The 12,915-nt window shown below is 41.1% G+C and overlaps 1 protein-coding gene across 1 annotated transcript in view; it reads left to right on the top strand.

The window, feature by feature from the left end:
* The window catches only part of LOC138941857 (odorant receptor 9a-like), a 36,946-nt gene that overhangs the window by 1,076 nt on the left and 22,955 nt on the right, over positions 1 to 12,915 (top strand). The window lies entirely within an intron of this gene.

Here is a 12,915-nt window from a genome sequence, read left to right as displayed (position 1 = left end):
AGGTGAGTTCTTCACACATAAACAAAAAGAAAATGTCACACATATATATATGTCCGGTAATGCTTGGTTTATAAGAAAATCAAGAATAACAAAATTACGGTGGAGGGTTTGTTTTTTAGTTATAAATGTTTGAAAATTCACATGAAAAGTGTGCACGGCGAGCGATTTCAGCTTTTTAATCAGTTTATGGTATGTGAAAGTGTGCTGTAGTAATTTTGATATTGACTTGCGTGTATAAGATCGACGAATTGTCACGCTTCAAGCATCTTTATGCAAATTTTCAACCATTTATAACTATATTATATATATATACATATATATATATATATATATATATATATATATATATATATATATATTGTTGCGTCCGCGGATCGACATCGATATTACTTGAATACGCGCGACACAACCGGCACTCGCGTACAGCGACATAAATAAAGAACACTTATTAAAAAGAACAAGAGGAATTTTAATAACAACTTACAATTAGAGCACAGAACACAAAACACAGAACAGATAGTCTCGTAAATCCGTCCGCTTAGAATCACCACCGACGCGAGACTCCAAAATGGCCGACCTCTCTCAAGATGTCCACCGTTGTTTAACAGCAACCCTTAGCAACGTGTTTGGGGATGTTCTCCCGGAGACGAGTACAGCAGATTCAGGAATAACCGCTATAGACAACTCGCAAGGATGCAACATTACCCTCCTTTTTCAAGATTGTCGTCCCGACAATCAATAGTAGAAAGGCTCTTCTAAATTGAATGGGTTGACCGTTGTCCTCTTCTTCCAAGGCGTTGACTCCAGGGTGCCTTAATGACTTCCTGCTCTAACCTGAGCTGCTGCTGCAGGTCACCGAGCGCCATTATTTGCCGGCCCCAATCATACGCCCTTCAGGAATATACAGGATACTGTCACTCCAGGATACCAAAACAGTTTCCTGCTCTATCCTGAGCTGCTGCTGCCGGTTACCAAGCACCGTTATAATCTAGAACCCAATCGATTTCAGCAAATCATAAAATTGCAGTAGCTGTCCCTCGTTTTTTGTCTTATTTCCGGAAATATCCAATGTTACCGAGTAGTAATACTAGGCCGGTTCTAACTCAGGTCCTCTGAGGAGTGGTGAGGGGCGAGGGGAAACCGCCGCGGGGGGTATGACGTCACGGGGGGGTGACGTCACGGAGGGTATGACGTCACGCGGGGGGACTGCGGCGGAACGGTTGGCGCGGGGTCCGCGGAGAGGGGGAGGGGGACCGCGGTGGAACGGTAGGCGCGGGGTCCGCGGAGAGGGAAAGGGGGACCGCGGCGGAACGGTTAGCGCGGGGTCCGCGGAGAGGGGGGAGGGGGTCCGCGGCGGAACGGTAGGCGCGGGGAAGAGAGAACGCACGCGTCCGCGAGTAGATGTGACACAGATAGCGCGAGGCGTTCGCAATGTGTAAGAGAGGGATTGCGTCCGCATGCACTTGAGAGAGAGATAGCATACGCGAGGCGGTGCGAGAAGGATAGCGCGAGGCGATCACAGGCACGAGGGAGAAGAATAGCGTCCGCTTTGGCGTTGGAAAAGGATGATGTTCGCGGGAGAAAGAGATAAAGAGAAAGATAGCGCGAGGCATGCATGTACCGATAAGATAGCGCGAGGCATGCATGTAGGAAAAGGAAAGAAGAAGATGCAGAAATAATCGATACTTTAATAATAATAATAATAATAATAAGTTTATTTAATAATTGTGTGTATATTACAATGTGTGTGTGTCTGTGTGTGTGTGCGCGCATTGTCTCAAACATTTTTGAGTAGGAGATGTATCACTTACGAAGAACGCTTACTCTCAGCTCTTGATAAGAAAACAAAAGTTAGCATGTTTCCACGAGCAAATATCTAAAGTGTTTTAAATATGAATAATATATTATTATAATATGTAAACCACTATCGAACGGCAATCGAATGGCTATGAATGGCTATTGAATGGCTATCGAACAGCTTTGAACGACTATCGAACGGCTATTGAACAGCTTTGAACGACTATCGAACGGATATTGAACAGCTTTGAACGGCTATCGAACAGCTATTGAACGGCTTTTGAACGGCTTTGAACGACTATCGAACGGCTTTGAACGACTATCGAACAATTATTGAACGGCTATCGAACAGCTATTGAACGACTATTGAACGGCTAACGAACGACAATTAAACGACAAAACAATTATTTATACACCATTCAAATATTAATGTCATGTACTGAAATGTAACATCTATATTTTAATTAACTAGCTGACGCCGCTATCCAACGTCACGTACTGAAATTTAATACACACGTACTGGGATAAGAAAGAGGAAAAGAAAGGAATAAAAGAGAATAAAATATATTTTAACAATAATTTATTCTAAATAATGTTTGGATGAATCTTTATGATGATTCGTCCACCAATTGAATATTTTAAATACATTTTGTAAAGCACAATTTTTTAAATGTTTTTCACAGCGCATAGTATTAGTAACATCTAGCTTATTTAACGAAGTGATATCTTCATAGTCCGCATCCACGGTCTCAATAATAACGTCGTTTCTCGCATCATCGTCAAGTATATCGACCAGCCATTCTCGTTTTTCGCATCCTTTAACGTACACGATAGGAGGTGCTCCATCTTCCTCTTCCGTCGCGCCCATCACAGCTCTCGTAATCAAACGCCTAGCGAAGCTGTATGGAACGTTTCCATTCTCCCATTGAAGTCCATGGTGATGTCCGATTAACCATGAAGCTTGGCATCTCTCAGATTTTGTAAGCGCACGCCATGGTACGGGATTTGCAAAAAAATAATGAGAGAGAACAGATCCATTTCTCAATATCGCTACTTCCTTCACGACAAAGTTTCTCCCGATAATGAATCCCTGCAGATCCACAAACGTTGGCGCGATCATGCTGATAATATTACCGTACAATTGCAAGAACGATGTACGACTGTTGCCGATCGTCAAAATCTCAATCTTTTTATATTTTGACATTGGAGGGGATATTTGCTGATTTAGGTAATTTTACGAACTACGTTGGTCAATGGGCAATATTCGACAACGCGATCGTGCAAGATAAGACAATAGGCGGTAGTATTTGTCGGTATATCCTCCTTGCACTCAAACTCTAATCTCACGTCCACGGTGGAATTTTTGACAGACTCGTTTTGTCGCGAGCAATCGATAACCGCGAGACGACCGCAATGTAGAAATTTTGAAATGTTTAATAGCACATCATCATTATCACATCCGTAATAAGATTTGCGAAAACGAGAGAACATATCGAACAAGAGACGAATCTATTTTTATCGAAATCTAAATTCAAATCATCGTAGGGATAAAATTCCGAGTTTAGATAGAGTTTAACGTTGGTCAATTTGCAGTAGTTGAATGTAGTAATATCTTTTGACTCAGCATTTTTTCTACCAGTCTGCAGCGCAAAGATCACGTATCGCGGCTTCTCCAGCTGAGAGGCGGCTTTCACGGTCTACGAATGCTTGGTCGTATTATGCAATAGAGGAAATTCGTATAGATCCCAAGAGCGAAAACTGATATTCAAGTATCGCCCGCTTTCCAACGCGCGCAGCAAGGATAGTTTATTGACCTTGCTCAATATTACATGTGGCATACGCCATTGTATCTTGAATAATTCGATATCAGCTTCAGCCGAAGCATTTCCAAATATGCAATTGTTGTCGTTGCGCAAACGTATCAGAATTAATTCGTGACAAGCGTTGATCACAATTCGCTTATAATCTTTGCAAAAACCTAATAGTATATTTAGCGGCACGCAAAAATTGAAGTAAGATTTAACAGCATTATGCGATATATTCCACGCAGCATTCCCCAAGATTTTACCTTTCTCGGTTGTTAGAGAGATATAGTTTTTAATCGTGGAAGTTATTTCAACGTTTCTGTTGCGGTCAATCTCCACACCGTCGAGTTCATATCGAAGTTCATCAAACATAAACGCGACACAATTGTTTTCCAATACTACTCTTCCCTCTTCAGCTACATTACGCACCATCAACTTTCCTTCGACGTATAGAAAACTTTCACGTGGTAACGTGTACAAATCTTGATGTTGTATCGGTATCCGTATCTCGTCGCTATATCCAAGCGTTGTGTTGGCGTATGGATTGTACGTATGAGTCTCAATCTTGCTGATACGGTCGTCAAAGATCGGCTCACCTCCGATATTCAAGATGTCAATCATATTGTTAAGTATTTCGTACGACGAATCCCAATGATTTTAAAAACTCGCGATTCAACGCGCTGAACTTCTTTTTAGCGTAACCAGATATTTGATTATTGTCACCCGATACAGCAGTCACTCGCCTTCTCGCAAAAATATTGTCCCTCGCAAAGATATTGTCTCTCGCGTGCTCCGTGCTTCCGTTCAACACAAGCATTTCATTTGTCAAACGCTTTATTTTTGGCGCCGCCCTATATGCAATCTTACGGTAATTTCCTCTCCTCGAAAATCGAGCAAATGTCCTTCTTGATCAACAATGCGTATCGTTAAATCAGTAATGCTCCGTGCGACGATCGGTAGATAAATGATCTGTGCTGGCGTTTCCGATATTTTATATCCTAGCGGCACGCTCGGTGAAAATTCATATATTGTGTGTACGCGCTTGTCATTGCTGTACGCGCCAGTGGTTACGCTGCATTCTATACGAATAATATTTATCGGTACATCCGATTCGTGCCATTTCCGAGGCTGTAATATACGATTCGACGAGAATCCCAACAACGATCCAACGTTGCCCGGTTTACTGAAATTTATTCTATAGACACATTTGATTTCACTTGTTAGCGTATTATGATTAGCGCGAAGCGTTATTGGATATTCATCGTGTTCTTCGCCATCAACAATATCGTTGGAATCAACTACGCGTCGATGTCGTAAAATTGCATGTCGGAGATATTCGTTTATAGCGTGTAATTCGTACGATCCCTCGGGAATTGTAATTTCCCTATCGTCGTTATAAAAATAAAATTTATTATTCCAAGAATTCACGTTCGATATCGTATGATACGTTTCAAAGTCCGTTAAACCAAGCTCGTAATCGCCATCCTTTAAATCTATAGCCGGAAAGTAACTTACAGCAAACGCGCTACTCTTTCCGGTCAACGTAAGTGTAAGTGACATGCTGGAAAACTGTCAAATGAATACTGAGTCGCGACGGTGAATTGTCAGGCTTTAAATTCATATCGATCATCGACCGTTTGAAGAAATCCAAGACACAATTGTCCACAAATACTTTGATTATAATTTTGAAAGGTCGTGTGATTGTATTCTATATTTGCAACATTCTGTCCAAAATATCGCACTAATTCCTTGAGCGGTCGCAGATTTCCAAAACTATCGAAATATACTACACGATCTCCCCTCTTTGCATACGCAACCCAATGAGTACCGGAACCATCGACGTCATCCAAATTGACGATACCGCTCTCATTTCGTCGTACACCGTTTATCGGTAAATTATTGCGCATGAAAACACCTTTAAAAAATTGTATACGCATATGGCTTGCAAGCTGTTCGAATTGTACATTGGTTGTTACACCGGCAGGCATTTTTATTTTGACATTTTTTTTTCTTGGCAGCTGTTGAGAATCCTCGTCCACGCTTGTATGGAGCGAGATAAAGTCCGTGACCTTCCATGGCGCGATTATGACGCTGCATTTCTTCGAGCTGACGTTGCGTCGCCTTGCTATCGTTCACCGCCTTCGCGATTCCCGCTGCTCCGCCAGCCAACGAACCGAGAACTCCCAATAATGGTAAAATTGGTAAGATACCACCGCGCTTCACGCGGAAGTATTTGTTTTTTCGCAGTCTTTTTCTTCATCGATGATTTTTTTGTTTTCAGCCCCATACCGAATTTTGTCTTTGCCTTCATAGCCGCCCAAACAGCTGTAGCGGCTGCTCTTTCGCCAAGAGTCGAATCTCTCGCGGTAATACGCGTTCGCGCTTTCGTGGCGAGTATATTATCCGCAACGTGTCGTTGACCGAGATCGTTGCTTCTGGAATAAGATATGTCGTGCTCGCGACACGCGGCATTCAATGGATTGATACCTCGATCGCCTCTAGCCAATCGTGTTTCTAAATGAGTTCCCGGTCCGCAAAACTGATAGCCTGGAATATGTAATTCGATAGGAAGTGCGTTTATCGCACGATTTAACAAACCGCTACCTCTTATAATTTTTGCTGGCATTTGTCACAATTTTTTATTAACGGTTTTGGACCGCCGAAATGTGTTTACTGCCACGACAAATTATAATGTCGCGTGCATCGACGATACTGTTGAACCTCTGAGTCAGCTTTTATATGTTCGGGAAGCTTGTCCCACAATTGTTCGACGTAGCTACCAAAGTCTCGCAGTAAAACAATCTTGGAGATAATCTGTAACTGCTCGGTGGTAAGCTCGAGAATATCGCTGTCAACCGATAGAAGAAGAAACATTTTTGAGACTGAGCGGTTTCGATTCGGTGCGCCTCTATAAATAGGGTCCCGATGACTCATTTTCCAAAATCTGATTTGAGATTCGCGAGAGCAAACATGCGGTTCGCGCGACAAGCGACAATAATCAAAGTGATAAATTTTGACGATAAAACACGAGTAATGTCCGAGAAAGAAATACGCAAGCATGGAAACATGCTACCAACTACTATACGCGGTATCATTTGCGGTCCTTCGAATTGCGGTAAGACTAACGTGTTGATAAGTTGGATAGAAAGTCCACACAGTGTACATTTCGAGAATGTGTACGTATATTCGAAATCGCTTCAACAACCGAAATATCGATACTTGGAAAAGTTGCTATTATCGATCAATGAAATTGGTTATTTTACATTCTCTAAGAATAGTGACGTTATTCCACCGAGCGAAGCGCTTCCGAATTCCATTTTTATCTTTGACGACGTGGCGTGCGATAAGCAAGATACGATAAGAGAGTACTTTGCAATGGGTCGACACTCGAGTGTCGACTGTTTCTATCTTTGTCAAACGTATGCCAAGATACCCAAGCATCTTATACGAGACAATGCAAATTTACTGATTTTATTTAAACAAGATGGTACAAACTTGAAACATGTATACAACGATCATGTAAATACTGACATGTCTTATGGCGATTTTCGCGCATTCTGTCAGAAATGTTGGCAACACAAGTATGGATTTGTAGTGATTGATAAAGACAGTTTACAGACTAATGAACGATATCGAAAAGGATTTTACGATTTTGCAATACCGTAAAATGGTTAGTCGTTATCGATACATCGATCGAGCAACGTCTAAAAATTTTCGTCCGAGCGCAACATGACGACGACGATTGACAGTGACGATCGTGAGAAGATTGCGAGAGAGATTGTAGAAACGAGCGAATCAATCCGCAAAAAATATCGTTCTTCAAAAACCGGTCAAATGGAGGAAGATGTCGCATTGGAGAGGCACTTTAAACCAATTATCGAACCTCTAAAACAACTTGTCGAAAATACAATCAATGTGGAATCTAATGGAGCGAAAATCGAACCATCGAGTATGCTCGAAGACAAGCATCTGAAAAAAGAGTCTGGAACAAAGCGAACAAGGTCAAATATATCATTGAACGATTCGCTAATAACTTCTACTCCAAATCAATCGAAACGTAAGCGAATCAAACAATTATCGAATGTGGTTACTTCTACTCCGATAAAAGATGTACAATCGAGTCAAATATTGCACGTAAGATCGTCTCCGTATGTGGAAGAAGTTTTCGAAACCACGCCTGAAACGCTTGTGACATCGGTTCAACATCTGTTACAAACGTCCGAGGGTCAAAATACATTGCGCACACATCCGGGTCCACTAGAGCAAAAATATGTTGGAGCTATTTTGAGTCAAGATAAAAATAACAGTATGGATTATGTTTACGGTGTTAAATTTTGCAACGAAGGAATGATGATTGGTGATCAAATTTTTGATGTGGATAAAGATGACAATATAATTATCGGTGGAATAAGATACGTGGGAACACCAGGTCTCTATGAGTTGATTTTCAAGAGAATACCCGACGATGACGTATACAATGACGATAATACAATTAAATACAAAAATATATTACTGGCGACAAATGCGCATAGACGTGGCAATGATATGCGTAATCCAGTGTTAAGTAACAAGGGATACAAGTATAAAAATATAATAGCACCATTAATCTCTATTAAAAAAGCTGGAAGAGGTATAAACATACCGCGCGCTATGACGTTAAACGATAATAAGATCGATTACGTGCATTGGAATGATCCCAACGAGTTGATTGATCGCTTGCGATTGCTGGAAGCTTCGCGTCAAGCCGGCAACAATGCCCACGACAATGAAATATTATCAATTATCGAGGGACTTTACGAAGCTGGCCTTATTATAAATTAATCTATGCGTCGGCGAAACGAGTCAGTCTGTCATTATTGTTTGTATCGAAATGTCGATTAATAAATTTGGATTATCGTTGGGAACACCAAACAACTCATACTATCAATGGAATAGATTACTAAGAAATTATGTGCGTGATAATGCTCTGTGTCAGACAGCCTCAGGCTTTGACGCAAGGTCGCGCAAGATACGACGCGTAGCGCAACCGGAAGATGATACTGATGCAGCAAACAAACAGTACGTGGAAATACGTTTCAAGCTTTTGGAAGACAGACAGGAAGAACTTGATAAAAAAGTAATCACGATCGAGACAAATGTGCAAACGCTGGAAATAATGATGGATGAGATGCCGAAAATGCTTCGGTATGCAACTCACGCGCAGACTACATCTAATTCAGCGCAGGAGAAGAAAGGTATATAAAGAATATATGTGGAAGAATTATCTCATTATCGCAAATTATGCCTCGATCAAATATGTTGCAAAAGACCTCTGAAAAACAGCTGCTCGTGGAAGAATTGCATGCTCCAGCGAGAAAATATTTCCCACGTAGACATGTCATAGTACGCGGATACGACGATCTGTGGCAGGCGGAAGTGGTCGAGATGCGTCCATATGCACGATTCAACAAAGGCTACAACTACATACTCACAGTTATCGATGTGTTGAGCAAGTATGCGTGGGCTGTACCGCTCAAGAGTAAGAGTGGAAACGAGACGGCTGATGCTATCGCAAAGATAATTCGAGACGATGGAAGATGTCCGAAAAATTTCAAACCGACAGAGGAAAAGAATTTTACAACGAAAATGTACAGAAACTCGTGAAGAAACACAGTATTAATCATTATTCGACGTACTCTATCATGAAAGCCTCGGTCGTGGAACGATTCAACCGAACGTTAAAGAGCAATTTGTGGAAAATGTTTATGTTTAATGGAAATTACAAGTGGATCGACGCGTTGTCCCGATTCGTTAGAGAGTACAATGCGCGAAAACATCGCACTATCGGCATGAGACCTATCGATGTTACCCCCGCGATCGCCGATGAACTTTTAAATACGGTATACAACAACGTAAAGATTGCGGCACCGGCAAGATTCAAAGTAAGCGATCCGGTACGCGTGAGTAAATTCAAGACCATTTTTGACAAAGGTTACACGCCAAATTGGTCGACCGAAGCGTTTAAGATCATTAAAGTGCAGAAAACTAATCCCGTGACCTACGTACTCAAAGATTCGCGTGGAAATCCCGTCGCCGACAGATTTTACGAATACGAGTTACAACGCGTTGCCAGTCCCGACATATATCTCGTGGAAAAGGTAATACGCAGAAAGGGCGACGAGGTTTATGTGAAATGGCTGGGATTTGATGCAACGCACAATTCTTGGATACATAAAAATAATATATTATAAATATGTTTACAATAATACATAATATTAAAGATATTTTACAAATATATAAACAAAATTGTACACTTTATAAAATATACATATAATTTACAATAAATATACATATAATTTTTTATTTACAATAAATATACATGATTTTTATTTACAACGGTATTTTGTAATGTCCCCACGGTAGCGTGTCGGTGGTTTTGGGTACGATATACCGCTTGTCATCGTACGGACTTAGAGCAATTTTTGTCTCGCGAATAGTGTATACTTCGTGTAATTTAGATCTTATACAAGACTGCTGACGCGTCATTTCAATCTCTTCGTTCAAACACCGCGTGTAATCGTTGAACGTTATCGTTCTCGCGACGACGTTATTTTTGACGCCTTTTACCTTTTTTGTGTCTTTCTTACCATCTACTCGCAACGCGTACATTTTTGCCCTAAGCCCGACGAATTCGGTCATGATGGCGCCATTATTTTCATCCTTCATTAAACCCGGTATCTTTTTATTCGCGAGCGGTATACCGTACACATTGTACACCGCATAATCGCTGGTATCGAATCTGTCGACGTTGCGCTTTATATTCTCATATACATCTTCACACTCGATGTAATATATGAGACTGTCGGTGTCGGTGTACATGACTTTACATTTCTCTCGATACATGGGTATCGTATAATCGTGGTGAAACTCGTACAAACATTATGTCTTGGATATGTCGAGTATACACATACCCACGTAGATTGGTTTATTAAATTTCACCTCGAGATCGCGCAATTCAACGGCGATCAGATTCTCCGAAAACACGCTTCTACTATGAAAATTTGCTTTTGCGATCATCGCCTCTGCGCCATATCTTCCATCCCAATGTGTCGCGAGCTTAATATTAACGTGATTGCGCACATTTTCCATCGTTTTGCCAAATACCGCATTATTCATTAATTTATATAAATTTTTTTCAAAATCATTTTTCGCGAGTGTTCGGAATTGTGTATTGAGTTCGATATAACTGCGAAGCTATGGAGATTGCGGAAACTGTAATATTCAATGTATTTTTGTAACGCGAAGTCCGTGTCGCGTGCATTGCTGCAGGTTGCGGTAATGTATTACGTAACGCTTCTTATCGTATAAGGTTGCGAGCAGCTTATCCTGCCGCTCACCAGGTGGTTTGTCGCGTGTTGGGCAAAACAGTGGGTCAGTGTGCGCATCGTGAACACGTTGCGGATACTCGAAATCGATTTTAAGGATGTAGCCTATAGACGAATCGAGCGCGATCGATGATGTATCAAAATCGGATACGTCGTCGACCCATCGAAAATCTGCATAGGGCAAGGGTTGACACATTGCCCATCCATACAAATTATTTACATCAAAGTACGTGAGATACGTTGAAGGTTTCGATGGGTCGTACGACTGCATATACTTGTTATTAGCATGTGCGTATCTGTTGGAACATTGACTCAAACCGTCGCGTATTCCGCGTTCGATAAATAAAACCATGTCTATATCCGTAAGCAATTCGAATGTAATATTTGTATGCTTCAACATGGCATCCCACGTGTATCCGGGAAGAGTATAGTAATACGCGGGGTCGAGCCCATAACTTTTAACACAACTCTCGCGGAAATTTTCAAAAATATCTGCTAATAACAAGACATCAATTTTGAGATACAAGTCGCTATATTCGCCCAGCGTTCGAATGGAGAACCGCTTCCACACGTTCCCGGCGTGCGCGTAATCGCTCTCGGATATCGTGTCACCGGTCAAGGAACTGTAAAATGATTCGCGCGGTGGTAAACACGCATCTTGCAACCTGTCGACGCAGTCAATATATTCGTACGGAAAGACGCCCTTCCGTGTTAATAAATTGAAATCGTCGTTTGGTAAATTTTGAAAATCAGATTTTAAAATTGTGAGTTTGTCTTTATTCAAGAATGATACCAATTTATCGAGACTGGTTGTAAGAAATTTATACGAATCGATAAAACACAATTTAATATTATTTTTCGATTTCTCTTCGGTAAGTTTAACATTTTTCGTAAATGATATATATTTTTCCTTTGTTATCGGAAGTAACTCGATTCCCCCTTCGAACGCTGTAGCTATTTCCTTGATAATGAAGTGCGCGTCGTAACCGGATAAATTATGAAAAACTATTCGAATGCAAAAAGAATCTTTATAATTTAAATTGCAATTTGAATGCGCGGGACCTCTGTATCGCCCGGTCAGATGGCAATGATCGCATACGCATGTATCGTCTTGTACGAATGGTGCCTCGCAAATGTGACATTGTATCGCGCTATGAAAATTTTCCCATTCATCAGATGTTAAATTTACCATGGGGACATTAGCTGATAAAATACTTTTTACACGCAGTGCTAAATTTTTAAGTTCTTCGACGAACCATGATATGCAATCGATATCGCGACGAGAATGATACGCGGATAACGAATCATCGTACGAACAATGTACATAATATGCTAAGCTATATACTTTGTGATGTTGGTAGTTTCTCTCTTCCTCCGTCTTCTCTAAAACGCACTCCAGGTTGACAACAGGTTGACGTGTTTGTCTTTTTTCAGCTCACTCAGACGTATCGGGACAATGTTCTTTTCCTCGATACTATATACATTGATTGAGATATCGTTGAGAAGCTCGAATTTTTTAATTTGATTCACAGTCACTGGAAATTCAATGTCCTGGAGATTCAGCACTGTCGTGTAATGCGGGTACGAAGATTCCCGATAAACATGATCTTCAGCTGGATATAGAGCGGCGACCACAGACCACGCGAAACACGCATTGTCATTAGATTGCACGTTTATTACCGCTCTCTTCATCGTTATTTCTCGCGGTACTTTAATGTAGCACCCCGCGCGCATTGGATTATATTTATTTATATTTACATTTATAAATCGAGTATTCGCGATAATGCCCACCCGCTATCGCGTTCCTGAAATTCTTCGAATGATGCTAGAGTGGGCTCGACAACGCGCCGCTCGTACCATTCGCGTAAATCGGATGTGCGAAAGAGTTCATAGTTTCTCGTATTGATACTTTTATTTGCGCGTTTATCACCCGTCACAAATTCACCATT

Source organism: Polyergus mexicanus, unplaced genomic scaffold (genome assembly GCF_030449975.1).
Source record: "Polyergus mexicanus isolate NDT 795.1 unplaced genomic scaffold, iyPolMexi1.0 SCAF_20, whole genome shotgun sequence".
NCBI lineage: Eukaryota > Metazoa > Arthropoda > Insecta > Hymenoptera > Formicidae > Polyergus > Polyergus mexicanus.
The sequence above is the reverse complement of the archived record's forward strand: the minus strand, read 5'-3'. Positions and strand labels throughout refer to the sequence as shown.